Here is a 14,248-nt window from a genome sequence, read left to right as displayed (position 1 = left end):
CCGAGTGCCATGATCTCAGATCTGAACATGTTATTGTTTCATCAAGATATTCATTGTTTATGGTCTTACCTATAAGTTGTATACACATGTCGCTGGCCGGAACCAATGGCCCCGAAGTGACAAGAATTGGGACAACCGGAGGGGATGGTAGCGATGTGAGGATCACATGTGTTCACGGAGTGTTAATGCTTTGCTCCGGTACTCTATTAAAAGGAGTACCTTAATATCCAGTAGTTTCCCTTGAGGCCCGGCTGCCACCGGCTGGTAGGACAAAAGATGTTGTGCAAGTTTCTCATTGCGAGCATGCACGACTATATATGGAACACATGCCTATTGATTGCTTTGTACTTGGACACCGTTTTATTATTATCTGCAAATGCCCTGCTATGATTGTTACATGAGTTTCTCTCATCCATGCAACGCCCGTTCATCCGTCCCCGTGCCTACAGTATTTTAATCCTGCTGTTTACTAAAATCACTACTGCTGTCTTTGTTACTCTGCTGTTGTTATTTCACTACTGCTACTGCCATAAAACTGTTACTACTGATAAACTCTTGCGAGCAAGTCTGTTTCCAGGTGCAGCTGAATTGACAACTCTGCTGTTAAGGCTTCCAAGTGTTCTTTGTCTCCCCTTGTGTCGAATCAATAAATTGGGTTTTACTTCCCTCGAAGACTATTGCGATCCCCTATACTTGTGGGTCATCACCTGTACAAAGGTCTAAGGAGAAAGCTCGCATCGGATTTCTCGCTATTGATTATTCTCAACTTAGACATCCATACCGGGACAACATAGACAACAGATAATGGACTCCTCTTTTATGCATAAGCATTCAACAACAATTAATTTTCTCATTAGAGATTTGAGGATATTTGTCCAAAACTGAAACTTCCACCATGGATCATGGCTTTAGTTAGCGGCCCAATGTTCTTCTCTAACATTATGCAATGCTCTAACCATTTTAGTGGTAGATCTCCCTTACTTCAGACAAGACGAACATGCATAGCAACTCACATGATATTCAACAAAGAGTAATTGATGGCGTCCCCAGGAACATGGTTATCGCACAACAAGCAACTTAATAAGAGATAAACTGCATATGTACATATTCAATACCACAATAGTTTTTAGGCTATTTGTCCCATGAGCTATATATTGCAAAGGTGAAGAATGGAAATTTTAAAGGTAGCACTCAAGCAATTTACTTTGGAATGGCGGAGAAATACCATGTAGTAGGTAGGTATGGTGGACACAAATGGCATAGTGGTTGGCTCAAGGATTTTGGATGCATGAGAAGTATTCCCTCTCGATACAAGGTTTAGGCTAGCAAGGTTATTTGAAACAAACACAAGGATGAACCGGTGCAGCAAAACTCACATAAAAGACATATTGTAAACATTATAAGACTTTACACCGTCTTCCTTGTTGTTCAAACTCAATACTAGAAATTATCTAGACCTTAGAGAGACCAATTATGCAAACCAAATTTTAGCAAGCTTTATGTATTTCTTCATTAATAGGTGCTAAGTATATGATGCAAGAGCTTAAACATGAGCACAACAATTGCCAAGTATCACATTATCCAAGACATTATAGCAATTACTACATGTATCATTTTCCAATTCCAACCATATAACAATTTAACGAAGAAGAAACTTTCGCCATGAATATTATGAGTAAAGCCTAAGGACATACTTGTCCATATGCAACAGCGGAGCGTGTCTCTCTCCCACACAAAGAATGCTAGGATCCATTTTATTCAAACAAAAACAAAAACAAACCGACGCTCCAAGCAAAGTACATAAGATGTGATGGAATAAAAATATAGTTTCACTAGAGGAACCTGATAATGTTGTCGATGAAGAAGGGGATGCCTTGGGCATCCCCAAGCTTAGACGCTTGAGTCTTCTTGATATATGCAGGGGTGAACCACCGGGGCATCCCCAAGCTTAGAGCTTTCACTCTCCTTGATCATGTTGTATCATCTCCCTCTCTTGATCCTTGAAAACTTCCTCCACACCAAACTCAAAACAACTCATTAGAGGGTTAGTGCACAATCAAAATTTACATGTTCAGAGGTGACATAATCATTCTTAACACTTCTGGACATTGCACAAAGCTACTGAAAGTCAATGGAATCGAAAAATCCATCAAGCATACCAAAACAGGCAATGCGAAATAAAAGGCAGAATCTGTCAAAACAGAACAGTTCGTAAAGACGAATTTTATTGAGGCACCAGACTTGCTCAAATGAAAATTCTCAAATTTAATGAAAGTTGCGTACATATCTGAGGATCACTCACGTAAATTGGCATAATTTTCTGAGTTACCTACAGAGAATTTGGCCCAGATTCGTGACAGCAAAGAAATCTGTTTCTGTGCAGTAATCCAAATCTAGTATGAACCTTACTATCAACGACTTTACTTGGCACAACAATGCACAAAACTAAGATAAGGAGAGGTTGCTACAGTAGTAACAACTTCCAAGACTCAAATATAAAATAAAAGTACTGTAGTAAAAACATGGGTTGTCTCCCATAAGCGCTTTTCTTTAACGCCTTTCAGCTAGGCGCAGAAAGTGTGTATCAAGTATTATCAAGAGACGAAGTGTCAACATCATAATTTGTTCTAATAATGGAATCAAAAGGTAACTTCATTCTCTTTCTAGGGAAGTGTTTCATACCTTTCTTGAGAGGAAATTGATATTTAATATTACCTTCCTTCATATCAATGATAGCACCAACAGTTCGAAGAAAAGGTCTTCCCAATATAATGGGACAAGATGCATTGCATTCAATATCCAAGACAACAAAATCAACGGGGACAAGGTTATTGTTAACGGTAATGCGAACATTATCAACTCTCCCCAAAGGTTTCTTTGTAGAGTTATCAGCAAGATTAACATCCAAATAAAAAAATTTCAATGGTGGCAAGTACTTGCACCAAGATCACATAAAGCATTACAATCAAAGTCATTGACCTTCATCTTAATGATGGGCTCCCAACCATCCTCTAGCTTCCTAGAAATAGAAGTTTCGCGTTCTAGTTTTTCTTCTCTAGCTTTTATGAGAGCATTTGTAATATGTTTCGTGAAAGCCAAATTTATAGCACTAGCATTAGGACTCTTAGCAAGTTTTTGTAAGAACTTTATAACTTCAGAGATGTGGCAATCATCAAAATCTAAACCATTATAATCTAAAGCAATGGGATCATCATCCCCAATGTTGGAAAAAATTTCAGCAGTTTTATCACAGGCAGTTTCAGCAGTTTTAGCAGTTTCATGCAGTTTTTCACGCTTTGCATTAGAAGTGGAAACATTGCCAACACCAATTCCTTTACCATTATTAGTATGAGGTGCAGCAACATGTGTAGCATTAGCATTACTAGTGGTGGTAATAGTCCAAACTTTAGCTATATTATCTTCTTTTTCATTTTCTTCTCTTTCCCACCTAGCACGCAATTCGGCCATCAATCTTATATTCTCATTAATTCTAACTTGGATGGCATTTGCTGTAGTAACAATTTTATGATTATGATTTTCATGAGGCATAACTTTCGATTTCAAAAGATCAACATCAGCAGCAAGACTATCGACTTTAGAAGCAAGTATATCAATTTTCCCAAGCTTTTCTTCAACAGATTTGTTAAAAGCAGTTTGTGTACTAATAAATTCTTTAAGCATGGCTTCAAGTATAGGGGGTGTGTTCCTATTATTGTTGTAAGAATTCCCATAAGAATTACCATAGCCGTTGCCATTATTATAAGGATATGGCCTATAGTTGTTACTAGAATTGTTCCGATAAGCATTGTTGTTGAAATTGTTATTTTTAATGTAGTTTACATCAACATGTTCTTCTTGAGCAACCAATGAAGCTAACGGAACATTATTTGGATCAATATTTTTCCTATCATTCACAAGCATAGACATAATAGCATCAATCTTATCACTCAAGGAAGAGGTTTCTTCGACAGAATTTACCTTCTTACCTTGTGGAGCTCTTTTCATGTGCCATTCAGAGTAATTAATCATCATATTGTCAAGAAGCTTTGTTGCTTCACCAAGAGTGATGGACATAAAGGTACCTCCAGCAGCTGAATCCAATAGGTTCCGCGAAGAAAAATTCAGTCCTGCATAAAAGGTTTGGATGATCATCCAAGTAGTCAGTCAATGGGTTGGGCAATTTTTAACCAAAGATTTCATTCTTTCCCATGCTTGTGCAACATGCTCAGTATCCAATTGTTTAAAATTCATTATGCTACTCCTCAAAGATATAATTTTAGCAGGGGGATAATATCTACCAATAAAGGCATCCTTGCATTTAGTCCATGAATCAATACTATTCTTAGGCAGAGATAGCAACCAATCTTTAGCTCTTCCTCTTAATGAGAAAGCGAACAATTTTAATTTAATAATGTCACCATCTACATCCTTATACTTTTGCATTTCACATAGTTCAACAAAATTATTGAGATGGGCAGCAGCATCATCAGAACTAACACCAGAAAATTGCTCTCGCATAACAAGATTTAGTAAAGCAGGTTTAATTTCAAAGAATTCCGCTGTAGTAGCAGGTGGAGCAATAGGTGTGCATAAGAAATCATTATTATTTGTGGTTGTGAAGTCACACAACTTAGTATTTTCAGGAGTACCCATTTTAGCAATAGTAAATAAAGCAAACTAGATAAAGTAAATGCAAGTAACTAATTTTTTTGTGTTTTTGATATAGCAAACAAGATAGCAAATAAAGTAAAACTAGCAACTAATTTTTTTGTGTTTTGATTTAGTGCAGCAAACAAAGTAGTAAATAAAATAAAGCAAGACAAAAACAAAGTAAAGAGATTGGGATGTGGAGACTCCCCTTGCAGCGTGTCTTGATCTCCCCGTCAACGACGCCAGAAAAAGAGCTTGATACGCGTACAGCACGCGTCCGTTGGGAACCCCAAGAGGAAGGTGTGATGCGTACAGCGGCAAGTTTTCCCTCAGTATGAAACCAAGGTTTATCGAACCAGTAGGAGCCAAGAAGCACGTTGAAGGGTGATGGCGGCGAGATGTAGTGCGGCGCAACACCAGGGATTCCGGCGCCAACGTGGAACCTGCACAACACAACCAAAGTACTTTGCCCCAACGAAACAGTGAGGTTGTCAATCTCACCGGCTTGCTGTAACAAAGGATTAGATGTATAGTGTGGATGATGATTGTTTGCAGAGAACAGTAGAACAAGTATTGCAGTAGATTGTATCGATGTAAAAGAATAGGACCGAGGTCCACAGTTCACTAGAGGTGTCTCTCCCATAAGATAAATAGCATGTTGGGTGAACAAATTACAGTTGGGCAATTGACAAATAGAGAGGGCATGACAATGCACATACATGTTATGATGAGTATTGTGAGATTTAATTGGGCATTACGACAAAGTACATAGACCGCTATCCAGCATGCATCTATGCCTAAAAAGTCCACCTTCAGGTTATCATCCGAACCCCCTCCAGTATTAAGTTGCAAACAACAGACAATTGCATTAAGTATGGTGCGTAATGTAATCAATAACTACATCCTCGGACATAGCATCAATGTTTTATCCCTAGTGGCAACAGCACATCCATAACCTTAGGGGTTTTTGTCACTCCCCCAGATTCACGGAGACATGAACCCACTATCGAGCATAAGTACTCCCTCTTGGAGTTACAAGCATCAACTTGGCCAAAGAATCTACTAGTAACGGAGAGCATGCAAGATCATAAACAACACATAGATTGATAATCAACATAACATAGTATTCTCTATCCATCGTATCCCAACAAACACAACATATAGCATTACAGATAGATGATCTTGATCATGTTAGGCAGCTCACAAGACCCGACAATGAAGCATAATGAGGAGAAGACAACCATCTAGCTACTGCTATGGACCCATAGTCCAGGGGTGAACTACTCACTCATCACTCCGGAGGCGACCATGGCGGTGTAGAGTCCTCCGGGAGATGAATCCCCTCTCCGGCAGGGTGCCGGAGGCGATCTCCTGAATCCCCCGAGATGGGATTGGTGGCGGCGGCGTCTCTGGAAGGTTTTCCGTATCGTGGCTCTCGGTACTGGGGGTTTCGCGATGAAGACTATATGTAGGCGGAAGGGCAGGTCAGGGGGCCACACGAGGGGCCCAGACGACAGGCCGGCGCGGCCAAGACCTGGGCCGCGCCGCCCTAGTGTCTGGCCACCTCGTGGCCCCACTTCGTCTCCTCTTCGGTCTTCTGGAAGCTTCGTCTGAAAATAGGCCCCTGGGCGGTGATTTCGTCCAATTCCGAGAATATTTCCTTACTAGGATTTCTGAAACCAAAAACAGTTAAAACAAAGAATCGGCTCTTCGGCATCTCGTTAATAGGTTAGTGCCGGAAAATGCATAAATATGACATAAAGTATGCATAAAACATGTAGATATCATCAATAATGTGGCATGGAACATAAGAAATTATCGATACGTCGGAGACGTATCATCCATCTTAGTGCAATGTGCATAGTCCCAAAATTATTATTGATTGATTCATGATTGTGCTATTGCTTGTTATTAATTAAATTACTTGTATCTAGTCACCCTCTGAACTTTGAAGGTGTCCTAGCATTTATGTTTTGCTACTTCATAAAGGACATATTGAGTATCACTTTGTTATTTTTTCTCTATGCTCATAAACAAACAGTTGCTTTCAATGCACTATTATTCATGATCCTTTGTTTGAGTTAATTATCATGTTATAACATAGTTGCTAAGTTCCATTGTTAGAATTGTATATATCATGCCTATGTTTAGAATACTTAGATCCAAGCTCACAATGCTTTACAATGCTTGATCAAGATTGTGTTGGCTTCATGTCACCTCAAAAATTATTTTTGTTATAACTTACCTACTCGAGGATAGGTACGAGTTAAGCTTGGGGATGCTTGATACGTCTCAAGCGTATCTATAATTTTTTATGTTCCATGCTTGTTTTACACCAATTCATATATGTTTTGCTTACACTTTGTTGCACTTTTACATGATTTCCGGCACTAACCTATTAACAAGATGCCACAGTGCCAGTTCCCTGTTTTCTGTTGTTTTTGTATTTGAGAAAAGTTTTAGAGGAAATATTCGGAATTGGACGAAACAAAAGCCGAAGTCAATATTTTACCAAAACAAAGACGAAGTCCAGATGGGGGTCGAGGAAGTGCCACAGGGTGGCCAGACCTACCCTAGGTGCGGCCTAGCCCTAGCCCGCGCCTAGGGGTGGTTTGGGGCCACCAGGGCTCCACCGACCTCGCCCTTCCGCCTATATAAAGCTCCCGACGTAAAAACCCTAAATATACCAGCCTCCACCCACGAAAAGTTCCGTAGCTCCACCGCCGACAAGATCCGGGGGACATAAGTCTCTGTTCCGGCACCCTGCCGGGACAGGGGATTCCCCCCGGAGCCATCTCCATCGACTCCACCGCCGTCTCCATCACCGTTGCTGACTCCCATGATGAGGAGGGAGTAGTTCTCCCTCGGGGCTGAGGGCTCTACCGGTAGCTATGTGGTTTATCTCTCTCTCCCATGATGTGATGATTATGTGACCATGAGGTTTGTAATCTAGATGTCGTTTGTCTATTCAAGTGGATTTTACTTATATGATCTCCAGAGACTCCTTGTCGCACGTGTGTAAAGGTGACGGTGTGTGCACCGTGTGGGTCTCTTAGGCTATATTTCACAGAATACTTGTTCACTGAATTATGATTTGAGTTGGATGTCTCTATGAAATTGTGGTGTGTTAGTACCTCCTATGAATGCTCAAAGTGATGAGTGGGGTGTTCATTACATCTTTAAGGTTTGCTTTTGTAGCCCTACGCGATGAATTAGTGTTCGTTATCCAACCGGAGAGTAGTTCAGAGTAGCATATTGAAGTGCTTATATTTGTATTCATTTATGATGTCATTGTTGAGAGTGACCATTAGTGAAAGTATGATCCCTAGGCCTTGTTTCCAAGCATCGAATCACAGTTTATTTACTGTTTTACTGCATGTTTACTTGCTACCATATTTATTTCAGATTGTTATTACCACTCATATTCATCCATATCACTTGCATTCTACTATCTCTTCGCCGAACTAGTGCACCTATACATCTAACAAGTGTATTAGGTGTGTTGGGGACACGAGATACTTCTTGTATCTTAATTGCAGGGTTGCTTGAGAGAAATATCTTTGACCTCTGCCTCCATGAGTTCGATAAACCTTGGGTGATCCACTTAAGGGAAACTTGTTGCTGTTCTACAAACCTCTGCACTTGGAGGCCCAACACTGTCTACAAGAATAGAAGCGTGCGTAGACATCAATCATCATTGTCTAGGACGTAACAACCATAACAAATATTGCAAGGATAATTCTCCTCGCAGCGACCATGAGAAAAGATCGAGAATCGATCTAGCGAAACAAGATTTGAAGGACCATACCTAGAGAATTGTAATCTTCCAATAAAACCATTGACGCCAGGAAAGAGATCTCGTCTTCGGACAATAGGGAGAAGATAACTTATTGTAGATGATGCCAAAAATAAGAGAACTACCAAAGCCCCAAAGACTACCTTTTTAAATAAAAAAGTGCACACATAGAACAGGTTCCCCACCTCTCCTGACAACGGCGAGGCCAGCCGGTGACCCTGCATACCACTGCATGTTATAGTATGCCAGTCGTTGATATAACATTCACAAAGTACCAATCCGCAAATATTACATCCCTCAGAGTAGTACAACAGAACATAGCAGGTCCATAACTCATTCATTTATTATTACAAACCATTTATACATATCATCTCAGAGTTCCTCCCGGGTCTTCAGAGGAATACTCCTGGGTTCGAGGTGAACCCAACTTAACTTACAATATAGTAGTCTTAGTAAGTTGTACATTTATTCTCATCGAGCAGTTAAGTACTAAGTGTCGTACTGCTCGGCTACTACTACTATCAGATTAGTCTACGCTTGTTCTCCTCCGGATCCCTCCCCAATTCCGTAGACGATGAGATAATCCACTCCTTCTACACCTCCGGAGAGGTCTGGCTCTTCATAGCAGATTTCTTCTGCTCCTCCCTGGTTATCGGTGTCCTCCTCAAGTTGATTCAGGCAAACTAAGCAGGGGATTTAAGAGTGGTATGAGTACGAGCGTACTCAACAAGTTCAATATAGAAAAGAGGTGTTTAATGCACTAGCTAAGATATCAGACCAGAAAGTATAATACCAATGCAGGTTTTGATAATCATTTCTTCAAGGGGTTGCTTTTATTTAGAAGAACTATGTCCGTCAGCCTTCACCGGTTTACTAGAACTTCATGGAGTTCCTTTCCGGCAGCGTTCGCAGTTCCAAACCCGAAATAGGGAGTGACAGGTCACGATTCATTACACTCTGCAGAGGTGTGTTGCTTTACCCATAAGAGATCTTAACCATGGTGCCAACCGGGAAGCTTTCCCGTCCACACTTCCTTTGGTGTGAGGTCCGGTATAAGGTCTTAGCCAATCATATTCCTCCGCTACCTCGCACACCCATCCTTTGTTGCAAACTCCGACCCTGGGTCCTCGCCGGTGTTCTTATACCAATTAAGGATGGCCCCCGACCACGACAACAGTTCTGGGCTAACTACCATAAAATCCTTCGCCGGGAGATGTAACCCATCATAGACCGCATTACCGTGGGGACTTAGGGCTCCCCAACCACTCCGCTTGTTCCTCGGGATACAAGTGACTATGGTCATTACCGTGGGGACTTAGGGCTCCCCAACCACTCCGCTTGTCCCTCGGGATTCAAGTGATTACGGTAAGCGCATCCGTTGATGTACAAGAGGTGGAAATACGATTGACTACTCCGTCCCACTCCAGATCTTATGGTTAACATGAGTTTTACGACACAAGAATCACTGGACGACATTTGTTGTTTAATCCTAGATGGATATAAACCCATTGCAATGGAACATCCACCATGTCAACACATTCCATGGTTCCATTGCCAACCACATAGTCATATTCATAGTTATGAAAGTAGTACTTTTGCTTTTCATGCAAGAGTGATAAGTATAGTACTTTGCAAGTAATTTGATAAAAATACTTAAATGACATGAGCAAGCGATGAACTTGCCTGGCAATTGTGATGTAATGTAGTTGGATGCTTTGGATTGACCCTGATCCTCTGTTGCTGAAAAATAGCATCATTGTCCGATAAGGGCAATGGTTAAAGAAGAAATTATGCATGATTCAGATTTTAGGGTTTGTTTCCCCCCTTCCCGATGCCTTATTATTTTATGTAAGAGGTAATTACTAAGAATAATTTAGGGATACTCTATTTAGGGTAAAATACTATCTTGAAATGTTGTCAAGATGTTTTTAAAGTCCCAAAGAATTTATGGACTTATTTTATCATTAAAAATAGGGTGGTTTATTTTTAATGATTAAAATATTCATCAAATATGACTTAATCTCTTTTGTCTCTAAAAATTCCTTTTCATATTTTATTATGATAGAGAATTTTGTTCTGAGTGGTTTACATATTTTTATTTATTTTTCTAGAGCCATATTTATTTTATAGAATTTCTGGGAAAGTTCAATTAAATGGTCATTTTGGAAATGACCAAAATGCCCCTCGGGCCCACCTGTCAGGGTGAACCCAAGTGGGTTGGGCTCAACCCCCTTGGCCTGGTCCGGCCCACTCGGTCGCCCTCACTTCTTCTCCTCCCCCGCGTCTAACCCTAGCGCTCGTCTCTCTCGCGGTGCCGTGGTCGCCCGCGCTGTCGCCGATTTACTCTGGCCGTCTCCGGCGGTCTCCGGCGACGAGATCGAGTGTGTTCGCTTCGCCTTCCGACGCTGCACAAGATCGTCTGCGTCAATCTGGAATTGGCGGCCTTCCTCGCTCGCCCCCAACCCTGCTGTAAGCTAGGGTTTGTGGTGCTCATGGCGATTCGCCGCTCGCCGGCGTCCCTGGCGGGTTGGTGACGCCGTGTGCCTCTCCTGGTGGTGCTGGAGCGCTTTCACTAGGCGACGCTTGGCTTGGCTGCGCCTAGCGTTGCCGTGGCCAGGCAGTGCCGCCGTGCCGCCATGGTGACGTCGTGGTGCTCTGCTCCAGGTACGCCCCCTCTCTGCTCTTTTTTCTCCTCCTCATCTTCTTCTTGCTCTAGTCCCTGCTGCTGCTCCCCCTCCTGGAGATGCTAGCCATGTCGTGTTGTTGTTGCGTCGTGCTGTTCCATGGTTACTGTGCTTGCCCTTGTGTGTGCTGCTGCTGCGTGCCTATGGCTGCCTCTGCTACTGCTATGGTGTGCTAGCTACGGATGCTACTCTACTGGCCCTATCCTATGTCCTGCTATTGCGTGCTATATTCCCTGGCTTGCAGTCTCTGTGCATCCATGCTGTTGTGCATGCTACTGATCCCCTAGATGCTTACCTGGCCAGTCCTAGCCATTGTTGTTGCTTAATTCCTGTGTTGTGTCATTGCTCTGGCTCTCCTGGCTCACTATTGTGTGTAGTTCTTGCATTTAGCAAGTGCCACTGCCCCTGGTGTATTGTTCATTGGGCTATGATTCAGGGAAATGCTCTATTGAGCCTGGTTGTGGGCTTGATAGCTTCATCCCTTGATGGTGTACTTCTGGATACAATTATATACTCCCTCTGTTTCATTCTATAGTGCCTATTGTTTTTTGGCACGGAAATTAGCGCAAAAGTATTTTTTACACAAGACCCCTTGCTGAACGATTTGAGATCAACGTAAAATTTGGTAAATCCATATCTTTATAACTTACCATAACAATTTTTGGGAGCTGAACGGGGAGGGGTAATTGAAAAAAAGCTAAGCTAAAACCTTATATTCTGAAACAAATGCCGAAAATCTATAGGCACTATATAAAGGAACGGAGGGAGTATCATTTATTTGATTATCTGTGATGTAATTGTTTATGATCAGTGGCTATTTAGTTTATATGATTCATGGATTGGTGCTAGGCTTGGCTCTAGCATGTACTGGCATGCTCTGTCAAGCCCTGATGATCATATGATCAGCAGTTGCTTGATGGTTGTTGGTTGTGTTTCTGTCTGTGCCTTGTGGTGATGCTCTCTGTATCTGTGTAGCATCTCACCCTGTCCTGGTGACTGCTATTGCTTAATTAAGCATATACTGATGTTTGCAGTGATCCTTTGGCTCATCTGCAAGTGTTCCAGTTACTAGTTGCTTGTGTAATTCATTTATCTGTATAGCTTGTCATGATTTAATGGATAAATGAGATAACTGCTTACAGTGATGAATCTTATGATTAATTTGCTTGAGCTAGTGGGATGCCAACTATTGTTGGGGACCCGAACTCTTCTTTGAACCCATTTGGGTGATGATAAGTGTGCATGGCTTAGTGGTTTGGATGATTGTGTGGTTGAGGTGGCCTCAACAGCAATACCTTGCTGTTTTGGTAGCTCCCACCTCAGGTGACTTGCTGTGAATGGATAAATGCTTACTGGTTGATCATACTTGACTGCCAGTAGCTTTTGATGTTGAAAAATACTTGCAGAAACATATATTTCTGCATATATGATGGTGTAGCTAGCTGTTAGGTGCTAGGTGACTTTGGTTGGCTAAATAAGATCAAATCCTTGCTGGATTTCCTTGGTTATGTCACTGTGTTGACACAACCAGTGTTCCCTTGGATAATTTCCTACTAGCCTCTCCCATGTTTGCTTGCGCCAAATGGCTAGCAGCCAAGTGATGATACAAACCGGGTTTCTACCCATTTTTGCTTCTGTGATTGATGCATATGCTTATTTATGAGCAAAACAAAGCTTGCTCATGATTCTCTGGTTATACCTCACTCCAGCTCCTAGACAAAGGTGTTGGTGTAGAGGATTTGCTTCTGGAAGGTTTGTTTGCTTGCCCTACTCCTCCTGGCTAGCTTGTGCTTGATCTACACCATGGTGACTTGATCAACAGTGAGAAGTTCTTGGTGGAACTGTTTCTGGATGGTTTGCTGGTTATGTGTTCTTCCTGTTCTTGTGTTCTTACCCTGGTGAAGCTTTTGTCGATGGAGCTGCTAGGGTTTGCTGTGAAAAGTATTTATACTGCCCCTCTCTTCACTCCTTTGGTCGACAGCAAGGCATGTGCTGGGTTCTCCTCCCCTGGTTGTGTGTGTGTGGAGAGCATGCAGCTCTCCTTGTGAGCTGCCTGTGTGCTCACAAGTTGGGACTTGAATCCTGTCCTGGTTCCCTCGGCAGACTTGAGATTATCTCTCCATTTCTGTTTTCTTTTGCTAACCTGCCAAGAGGCAATGCCACTTGGCATGATGGGTTTCTTTGTATTGTTGTTTTATTTTGCAGGAATCATCTGGATGATCCAGTGTTGATTAAGAATCACATGAAGAATTAACTTGTTTAGTTTAGAATTCTGTAATTACTTGTAATTTTCATTTTCTATTTTTCATTATTTAATTTCTGTAAAGTGTTGTAATATTCATAATTCAATTTGGGATATTGTAAATTGACAATGTATCTTGTGTGGTCATCAATAAAGCTCAAGTTTTCCTTAATGAGCTTTATATATGTGATGTATTATTTTATATACTTGATTGTCTGTTTGTTTAATGAATTATCTCAATTTGACTTATGGTATATATAATTAATGTTTGAATTTAAAATTCAAACTCAACTTGTTTGAATTCAATCATGCAACTTAAATTGAGATGCCATGTTCCCCTCTCTTCTCGAAAACCCTAATTGAGTTCGTTGAGGTCCAAGTTTATCGCACTCTCGAAAACCTAACCCTGTAAGGTGTCGAGAGAGAAACTTGTCCCCCTTCGATGCAGTTTTTCTTTAAAAGCGTGAAATTTCCCCAGATTTTACGATGCAATGCACATCCCTTTCTAAATTCTACCCCTCGATCGTCTCTAAACCTGGGACATTACACGGACTTCTTCTTCTAGCGGTGAGCATCTATCTTCATGCGCTTTGTTTCAGATATAAACTGGATACTACTTCCCAAAGTTATTGTTTCTAAGAGTATCTTCAGCGAGACTCGCCATCGGTATGATCATCAGGTTTTTTTTTATCGAAGTTAATCACCACGTGTTGGTTGTGTTTGAGGATTTTCTCGCCATGTATCAATAAATCCGCGACAAATAGATTTATCACCAACTCAAAGGTGATCTAGTAAATCATTTGTGGGTTCTTAAAAAGGAAACGATGTATCTGAGTTCTGATCAAACTGACATTTTTGAAATTCAATTTATTTAAA

This window comes from Lolium perenne, chromosome 7, assembly GCF_019359855.2.
Source record: "Lolium perenne isolate Kyuss_39 chromosome 7, Kyuss_2.0, whole genome shotgun sequence".
NCBI lineage: Eukaryota > Viridiplantae > Streptophyta > Magnoliopsida > Poales > Poaceae > Lolium > Lolium perenne.
This window is presented reverse-complemented; position numbering follows the sequence as displayed.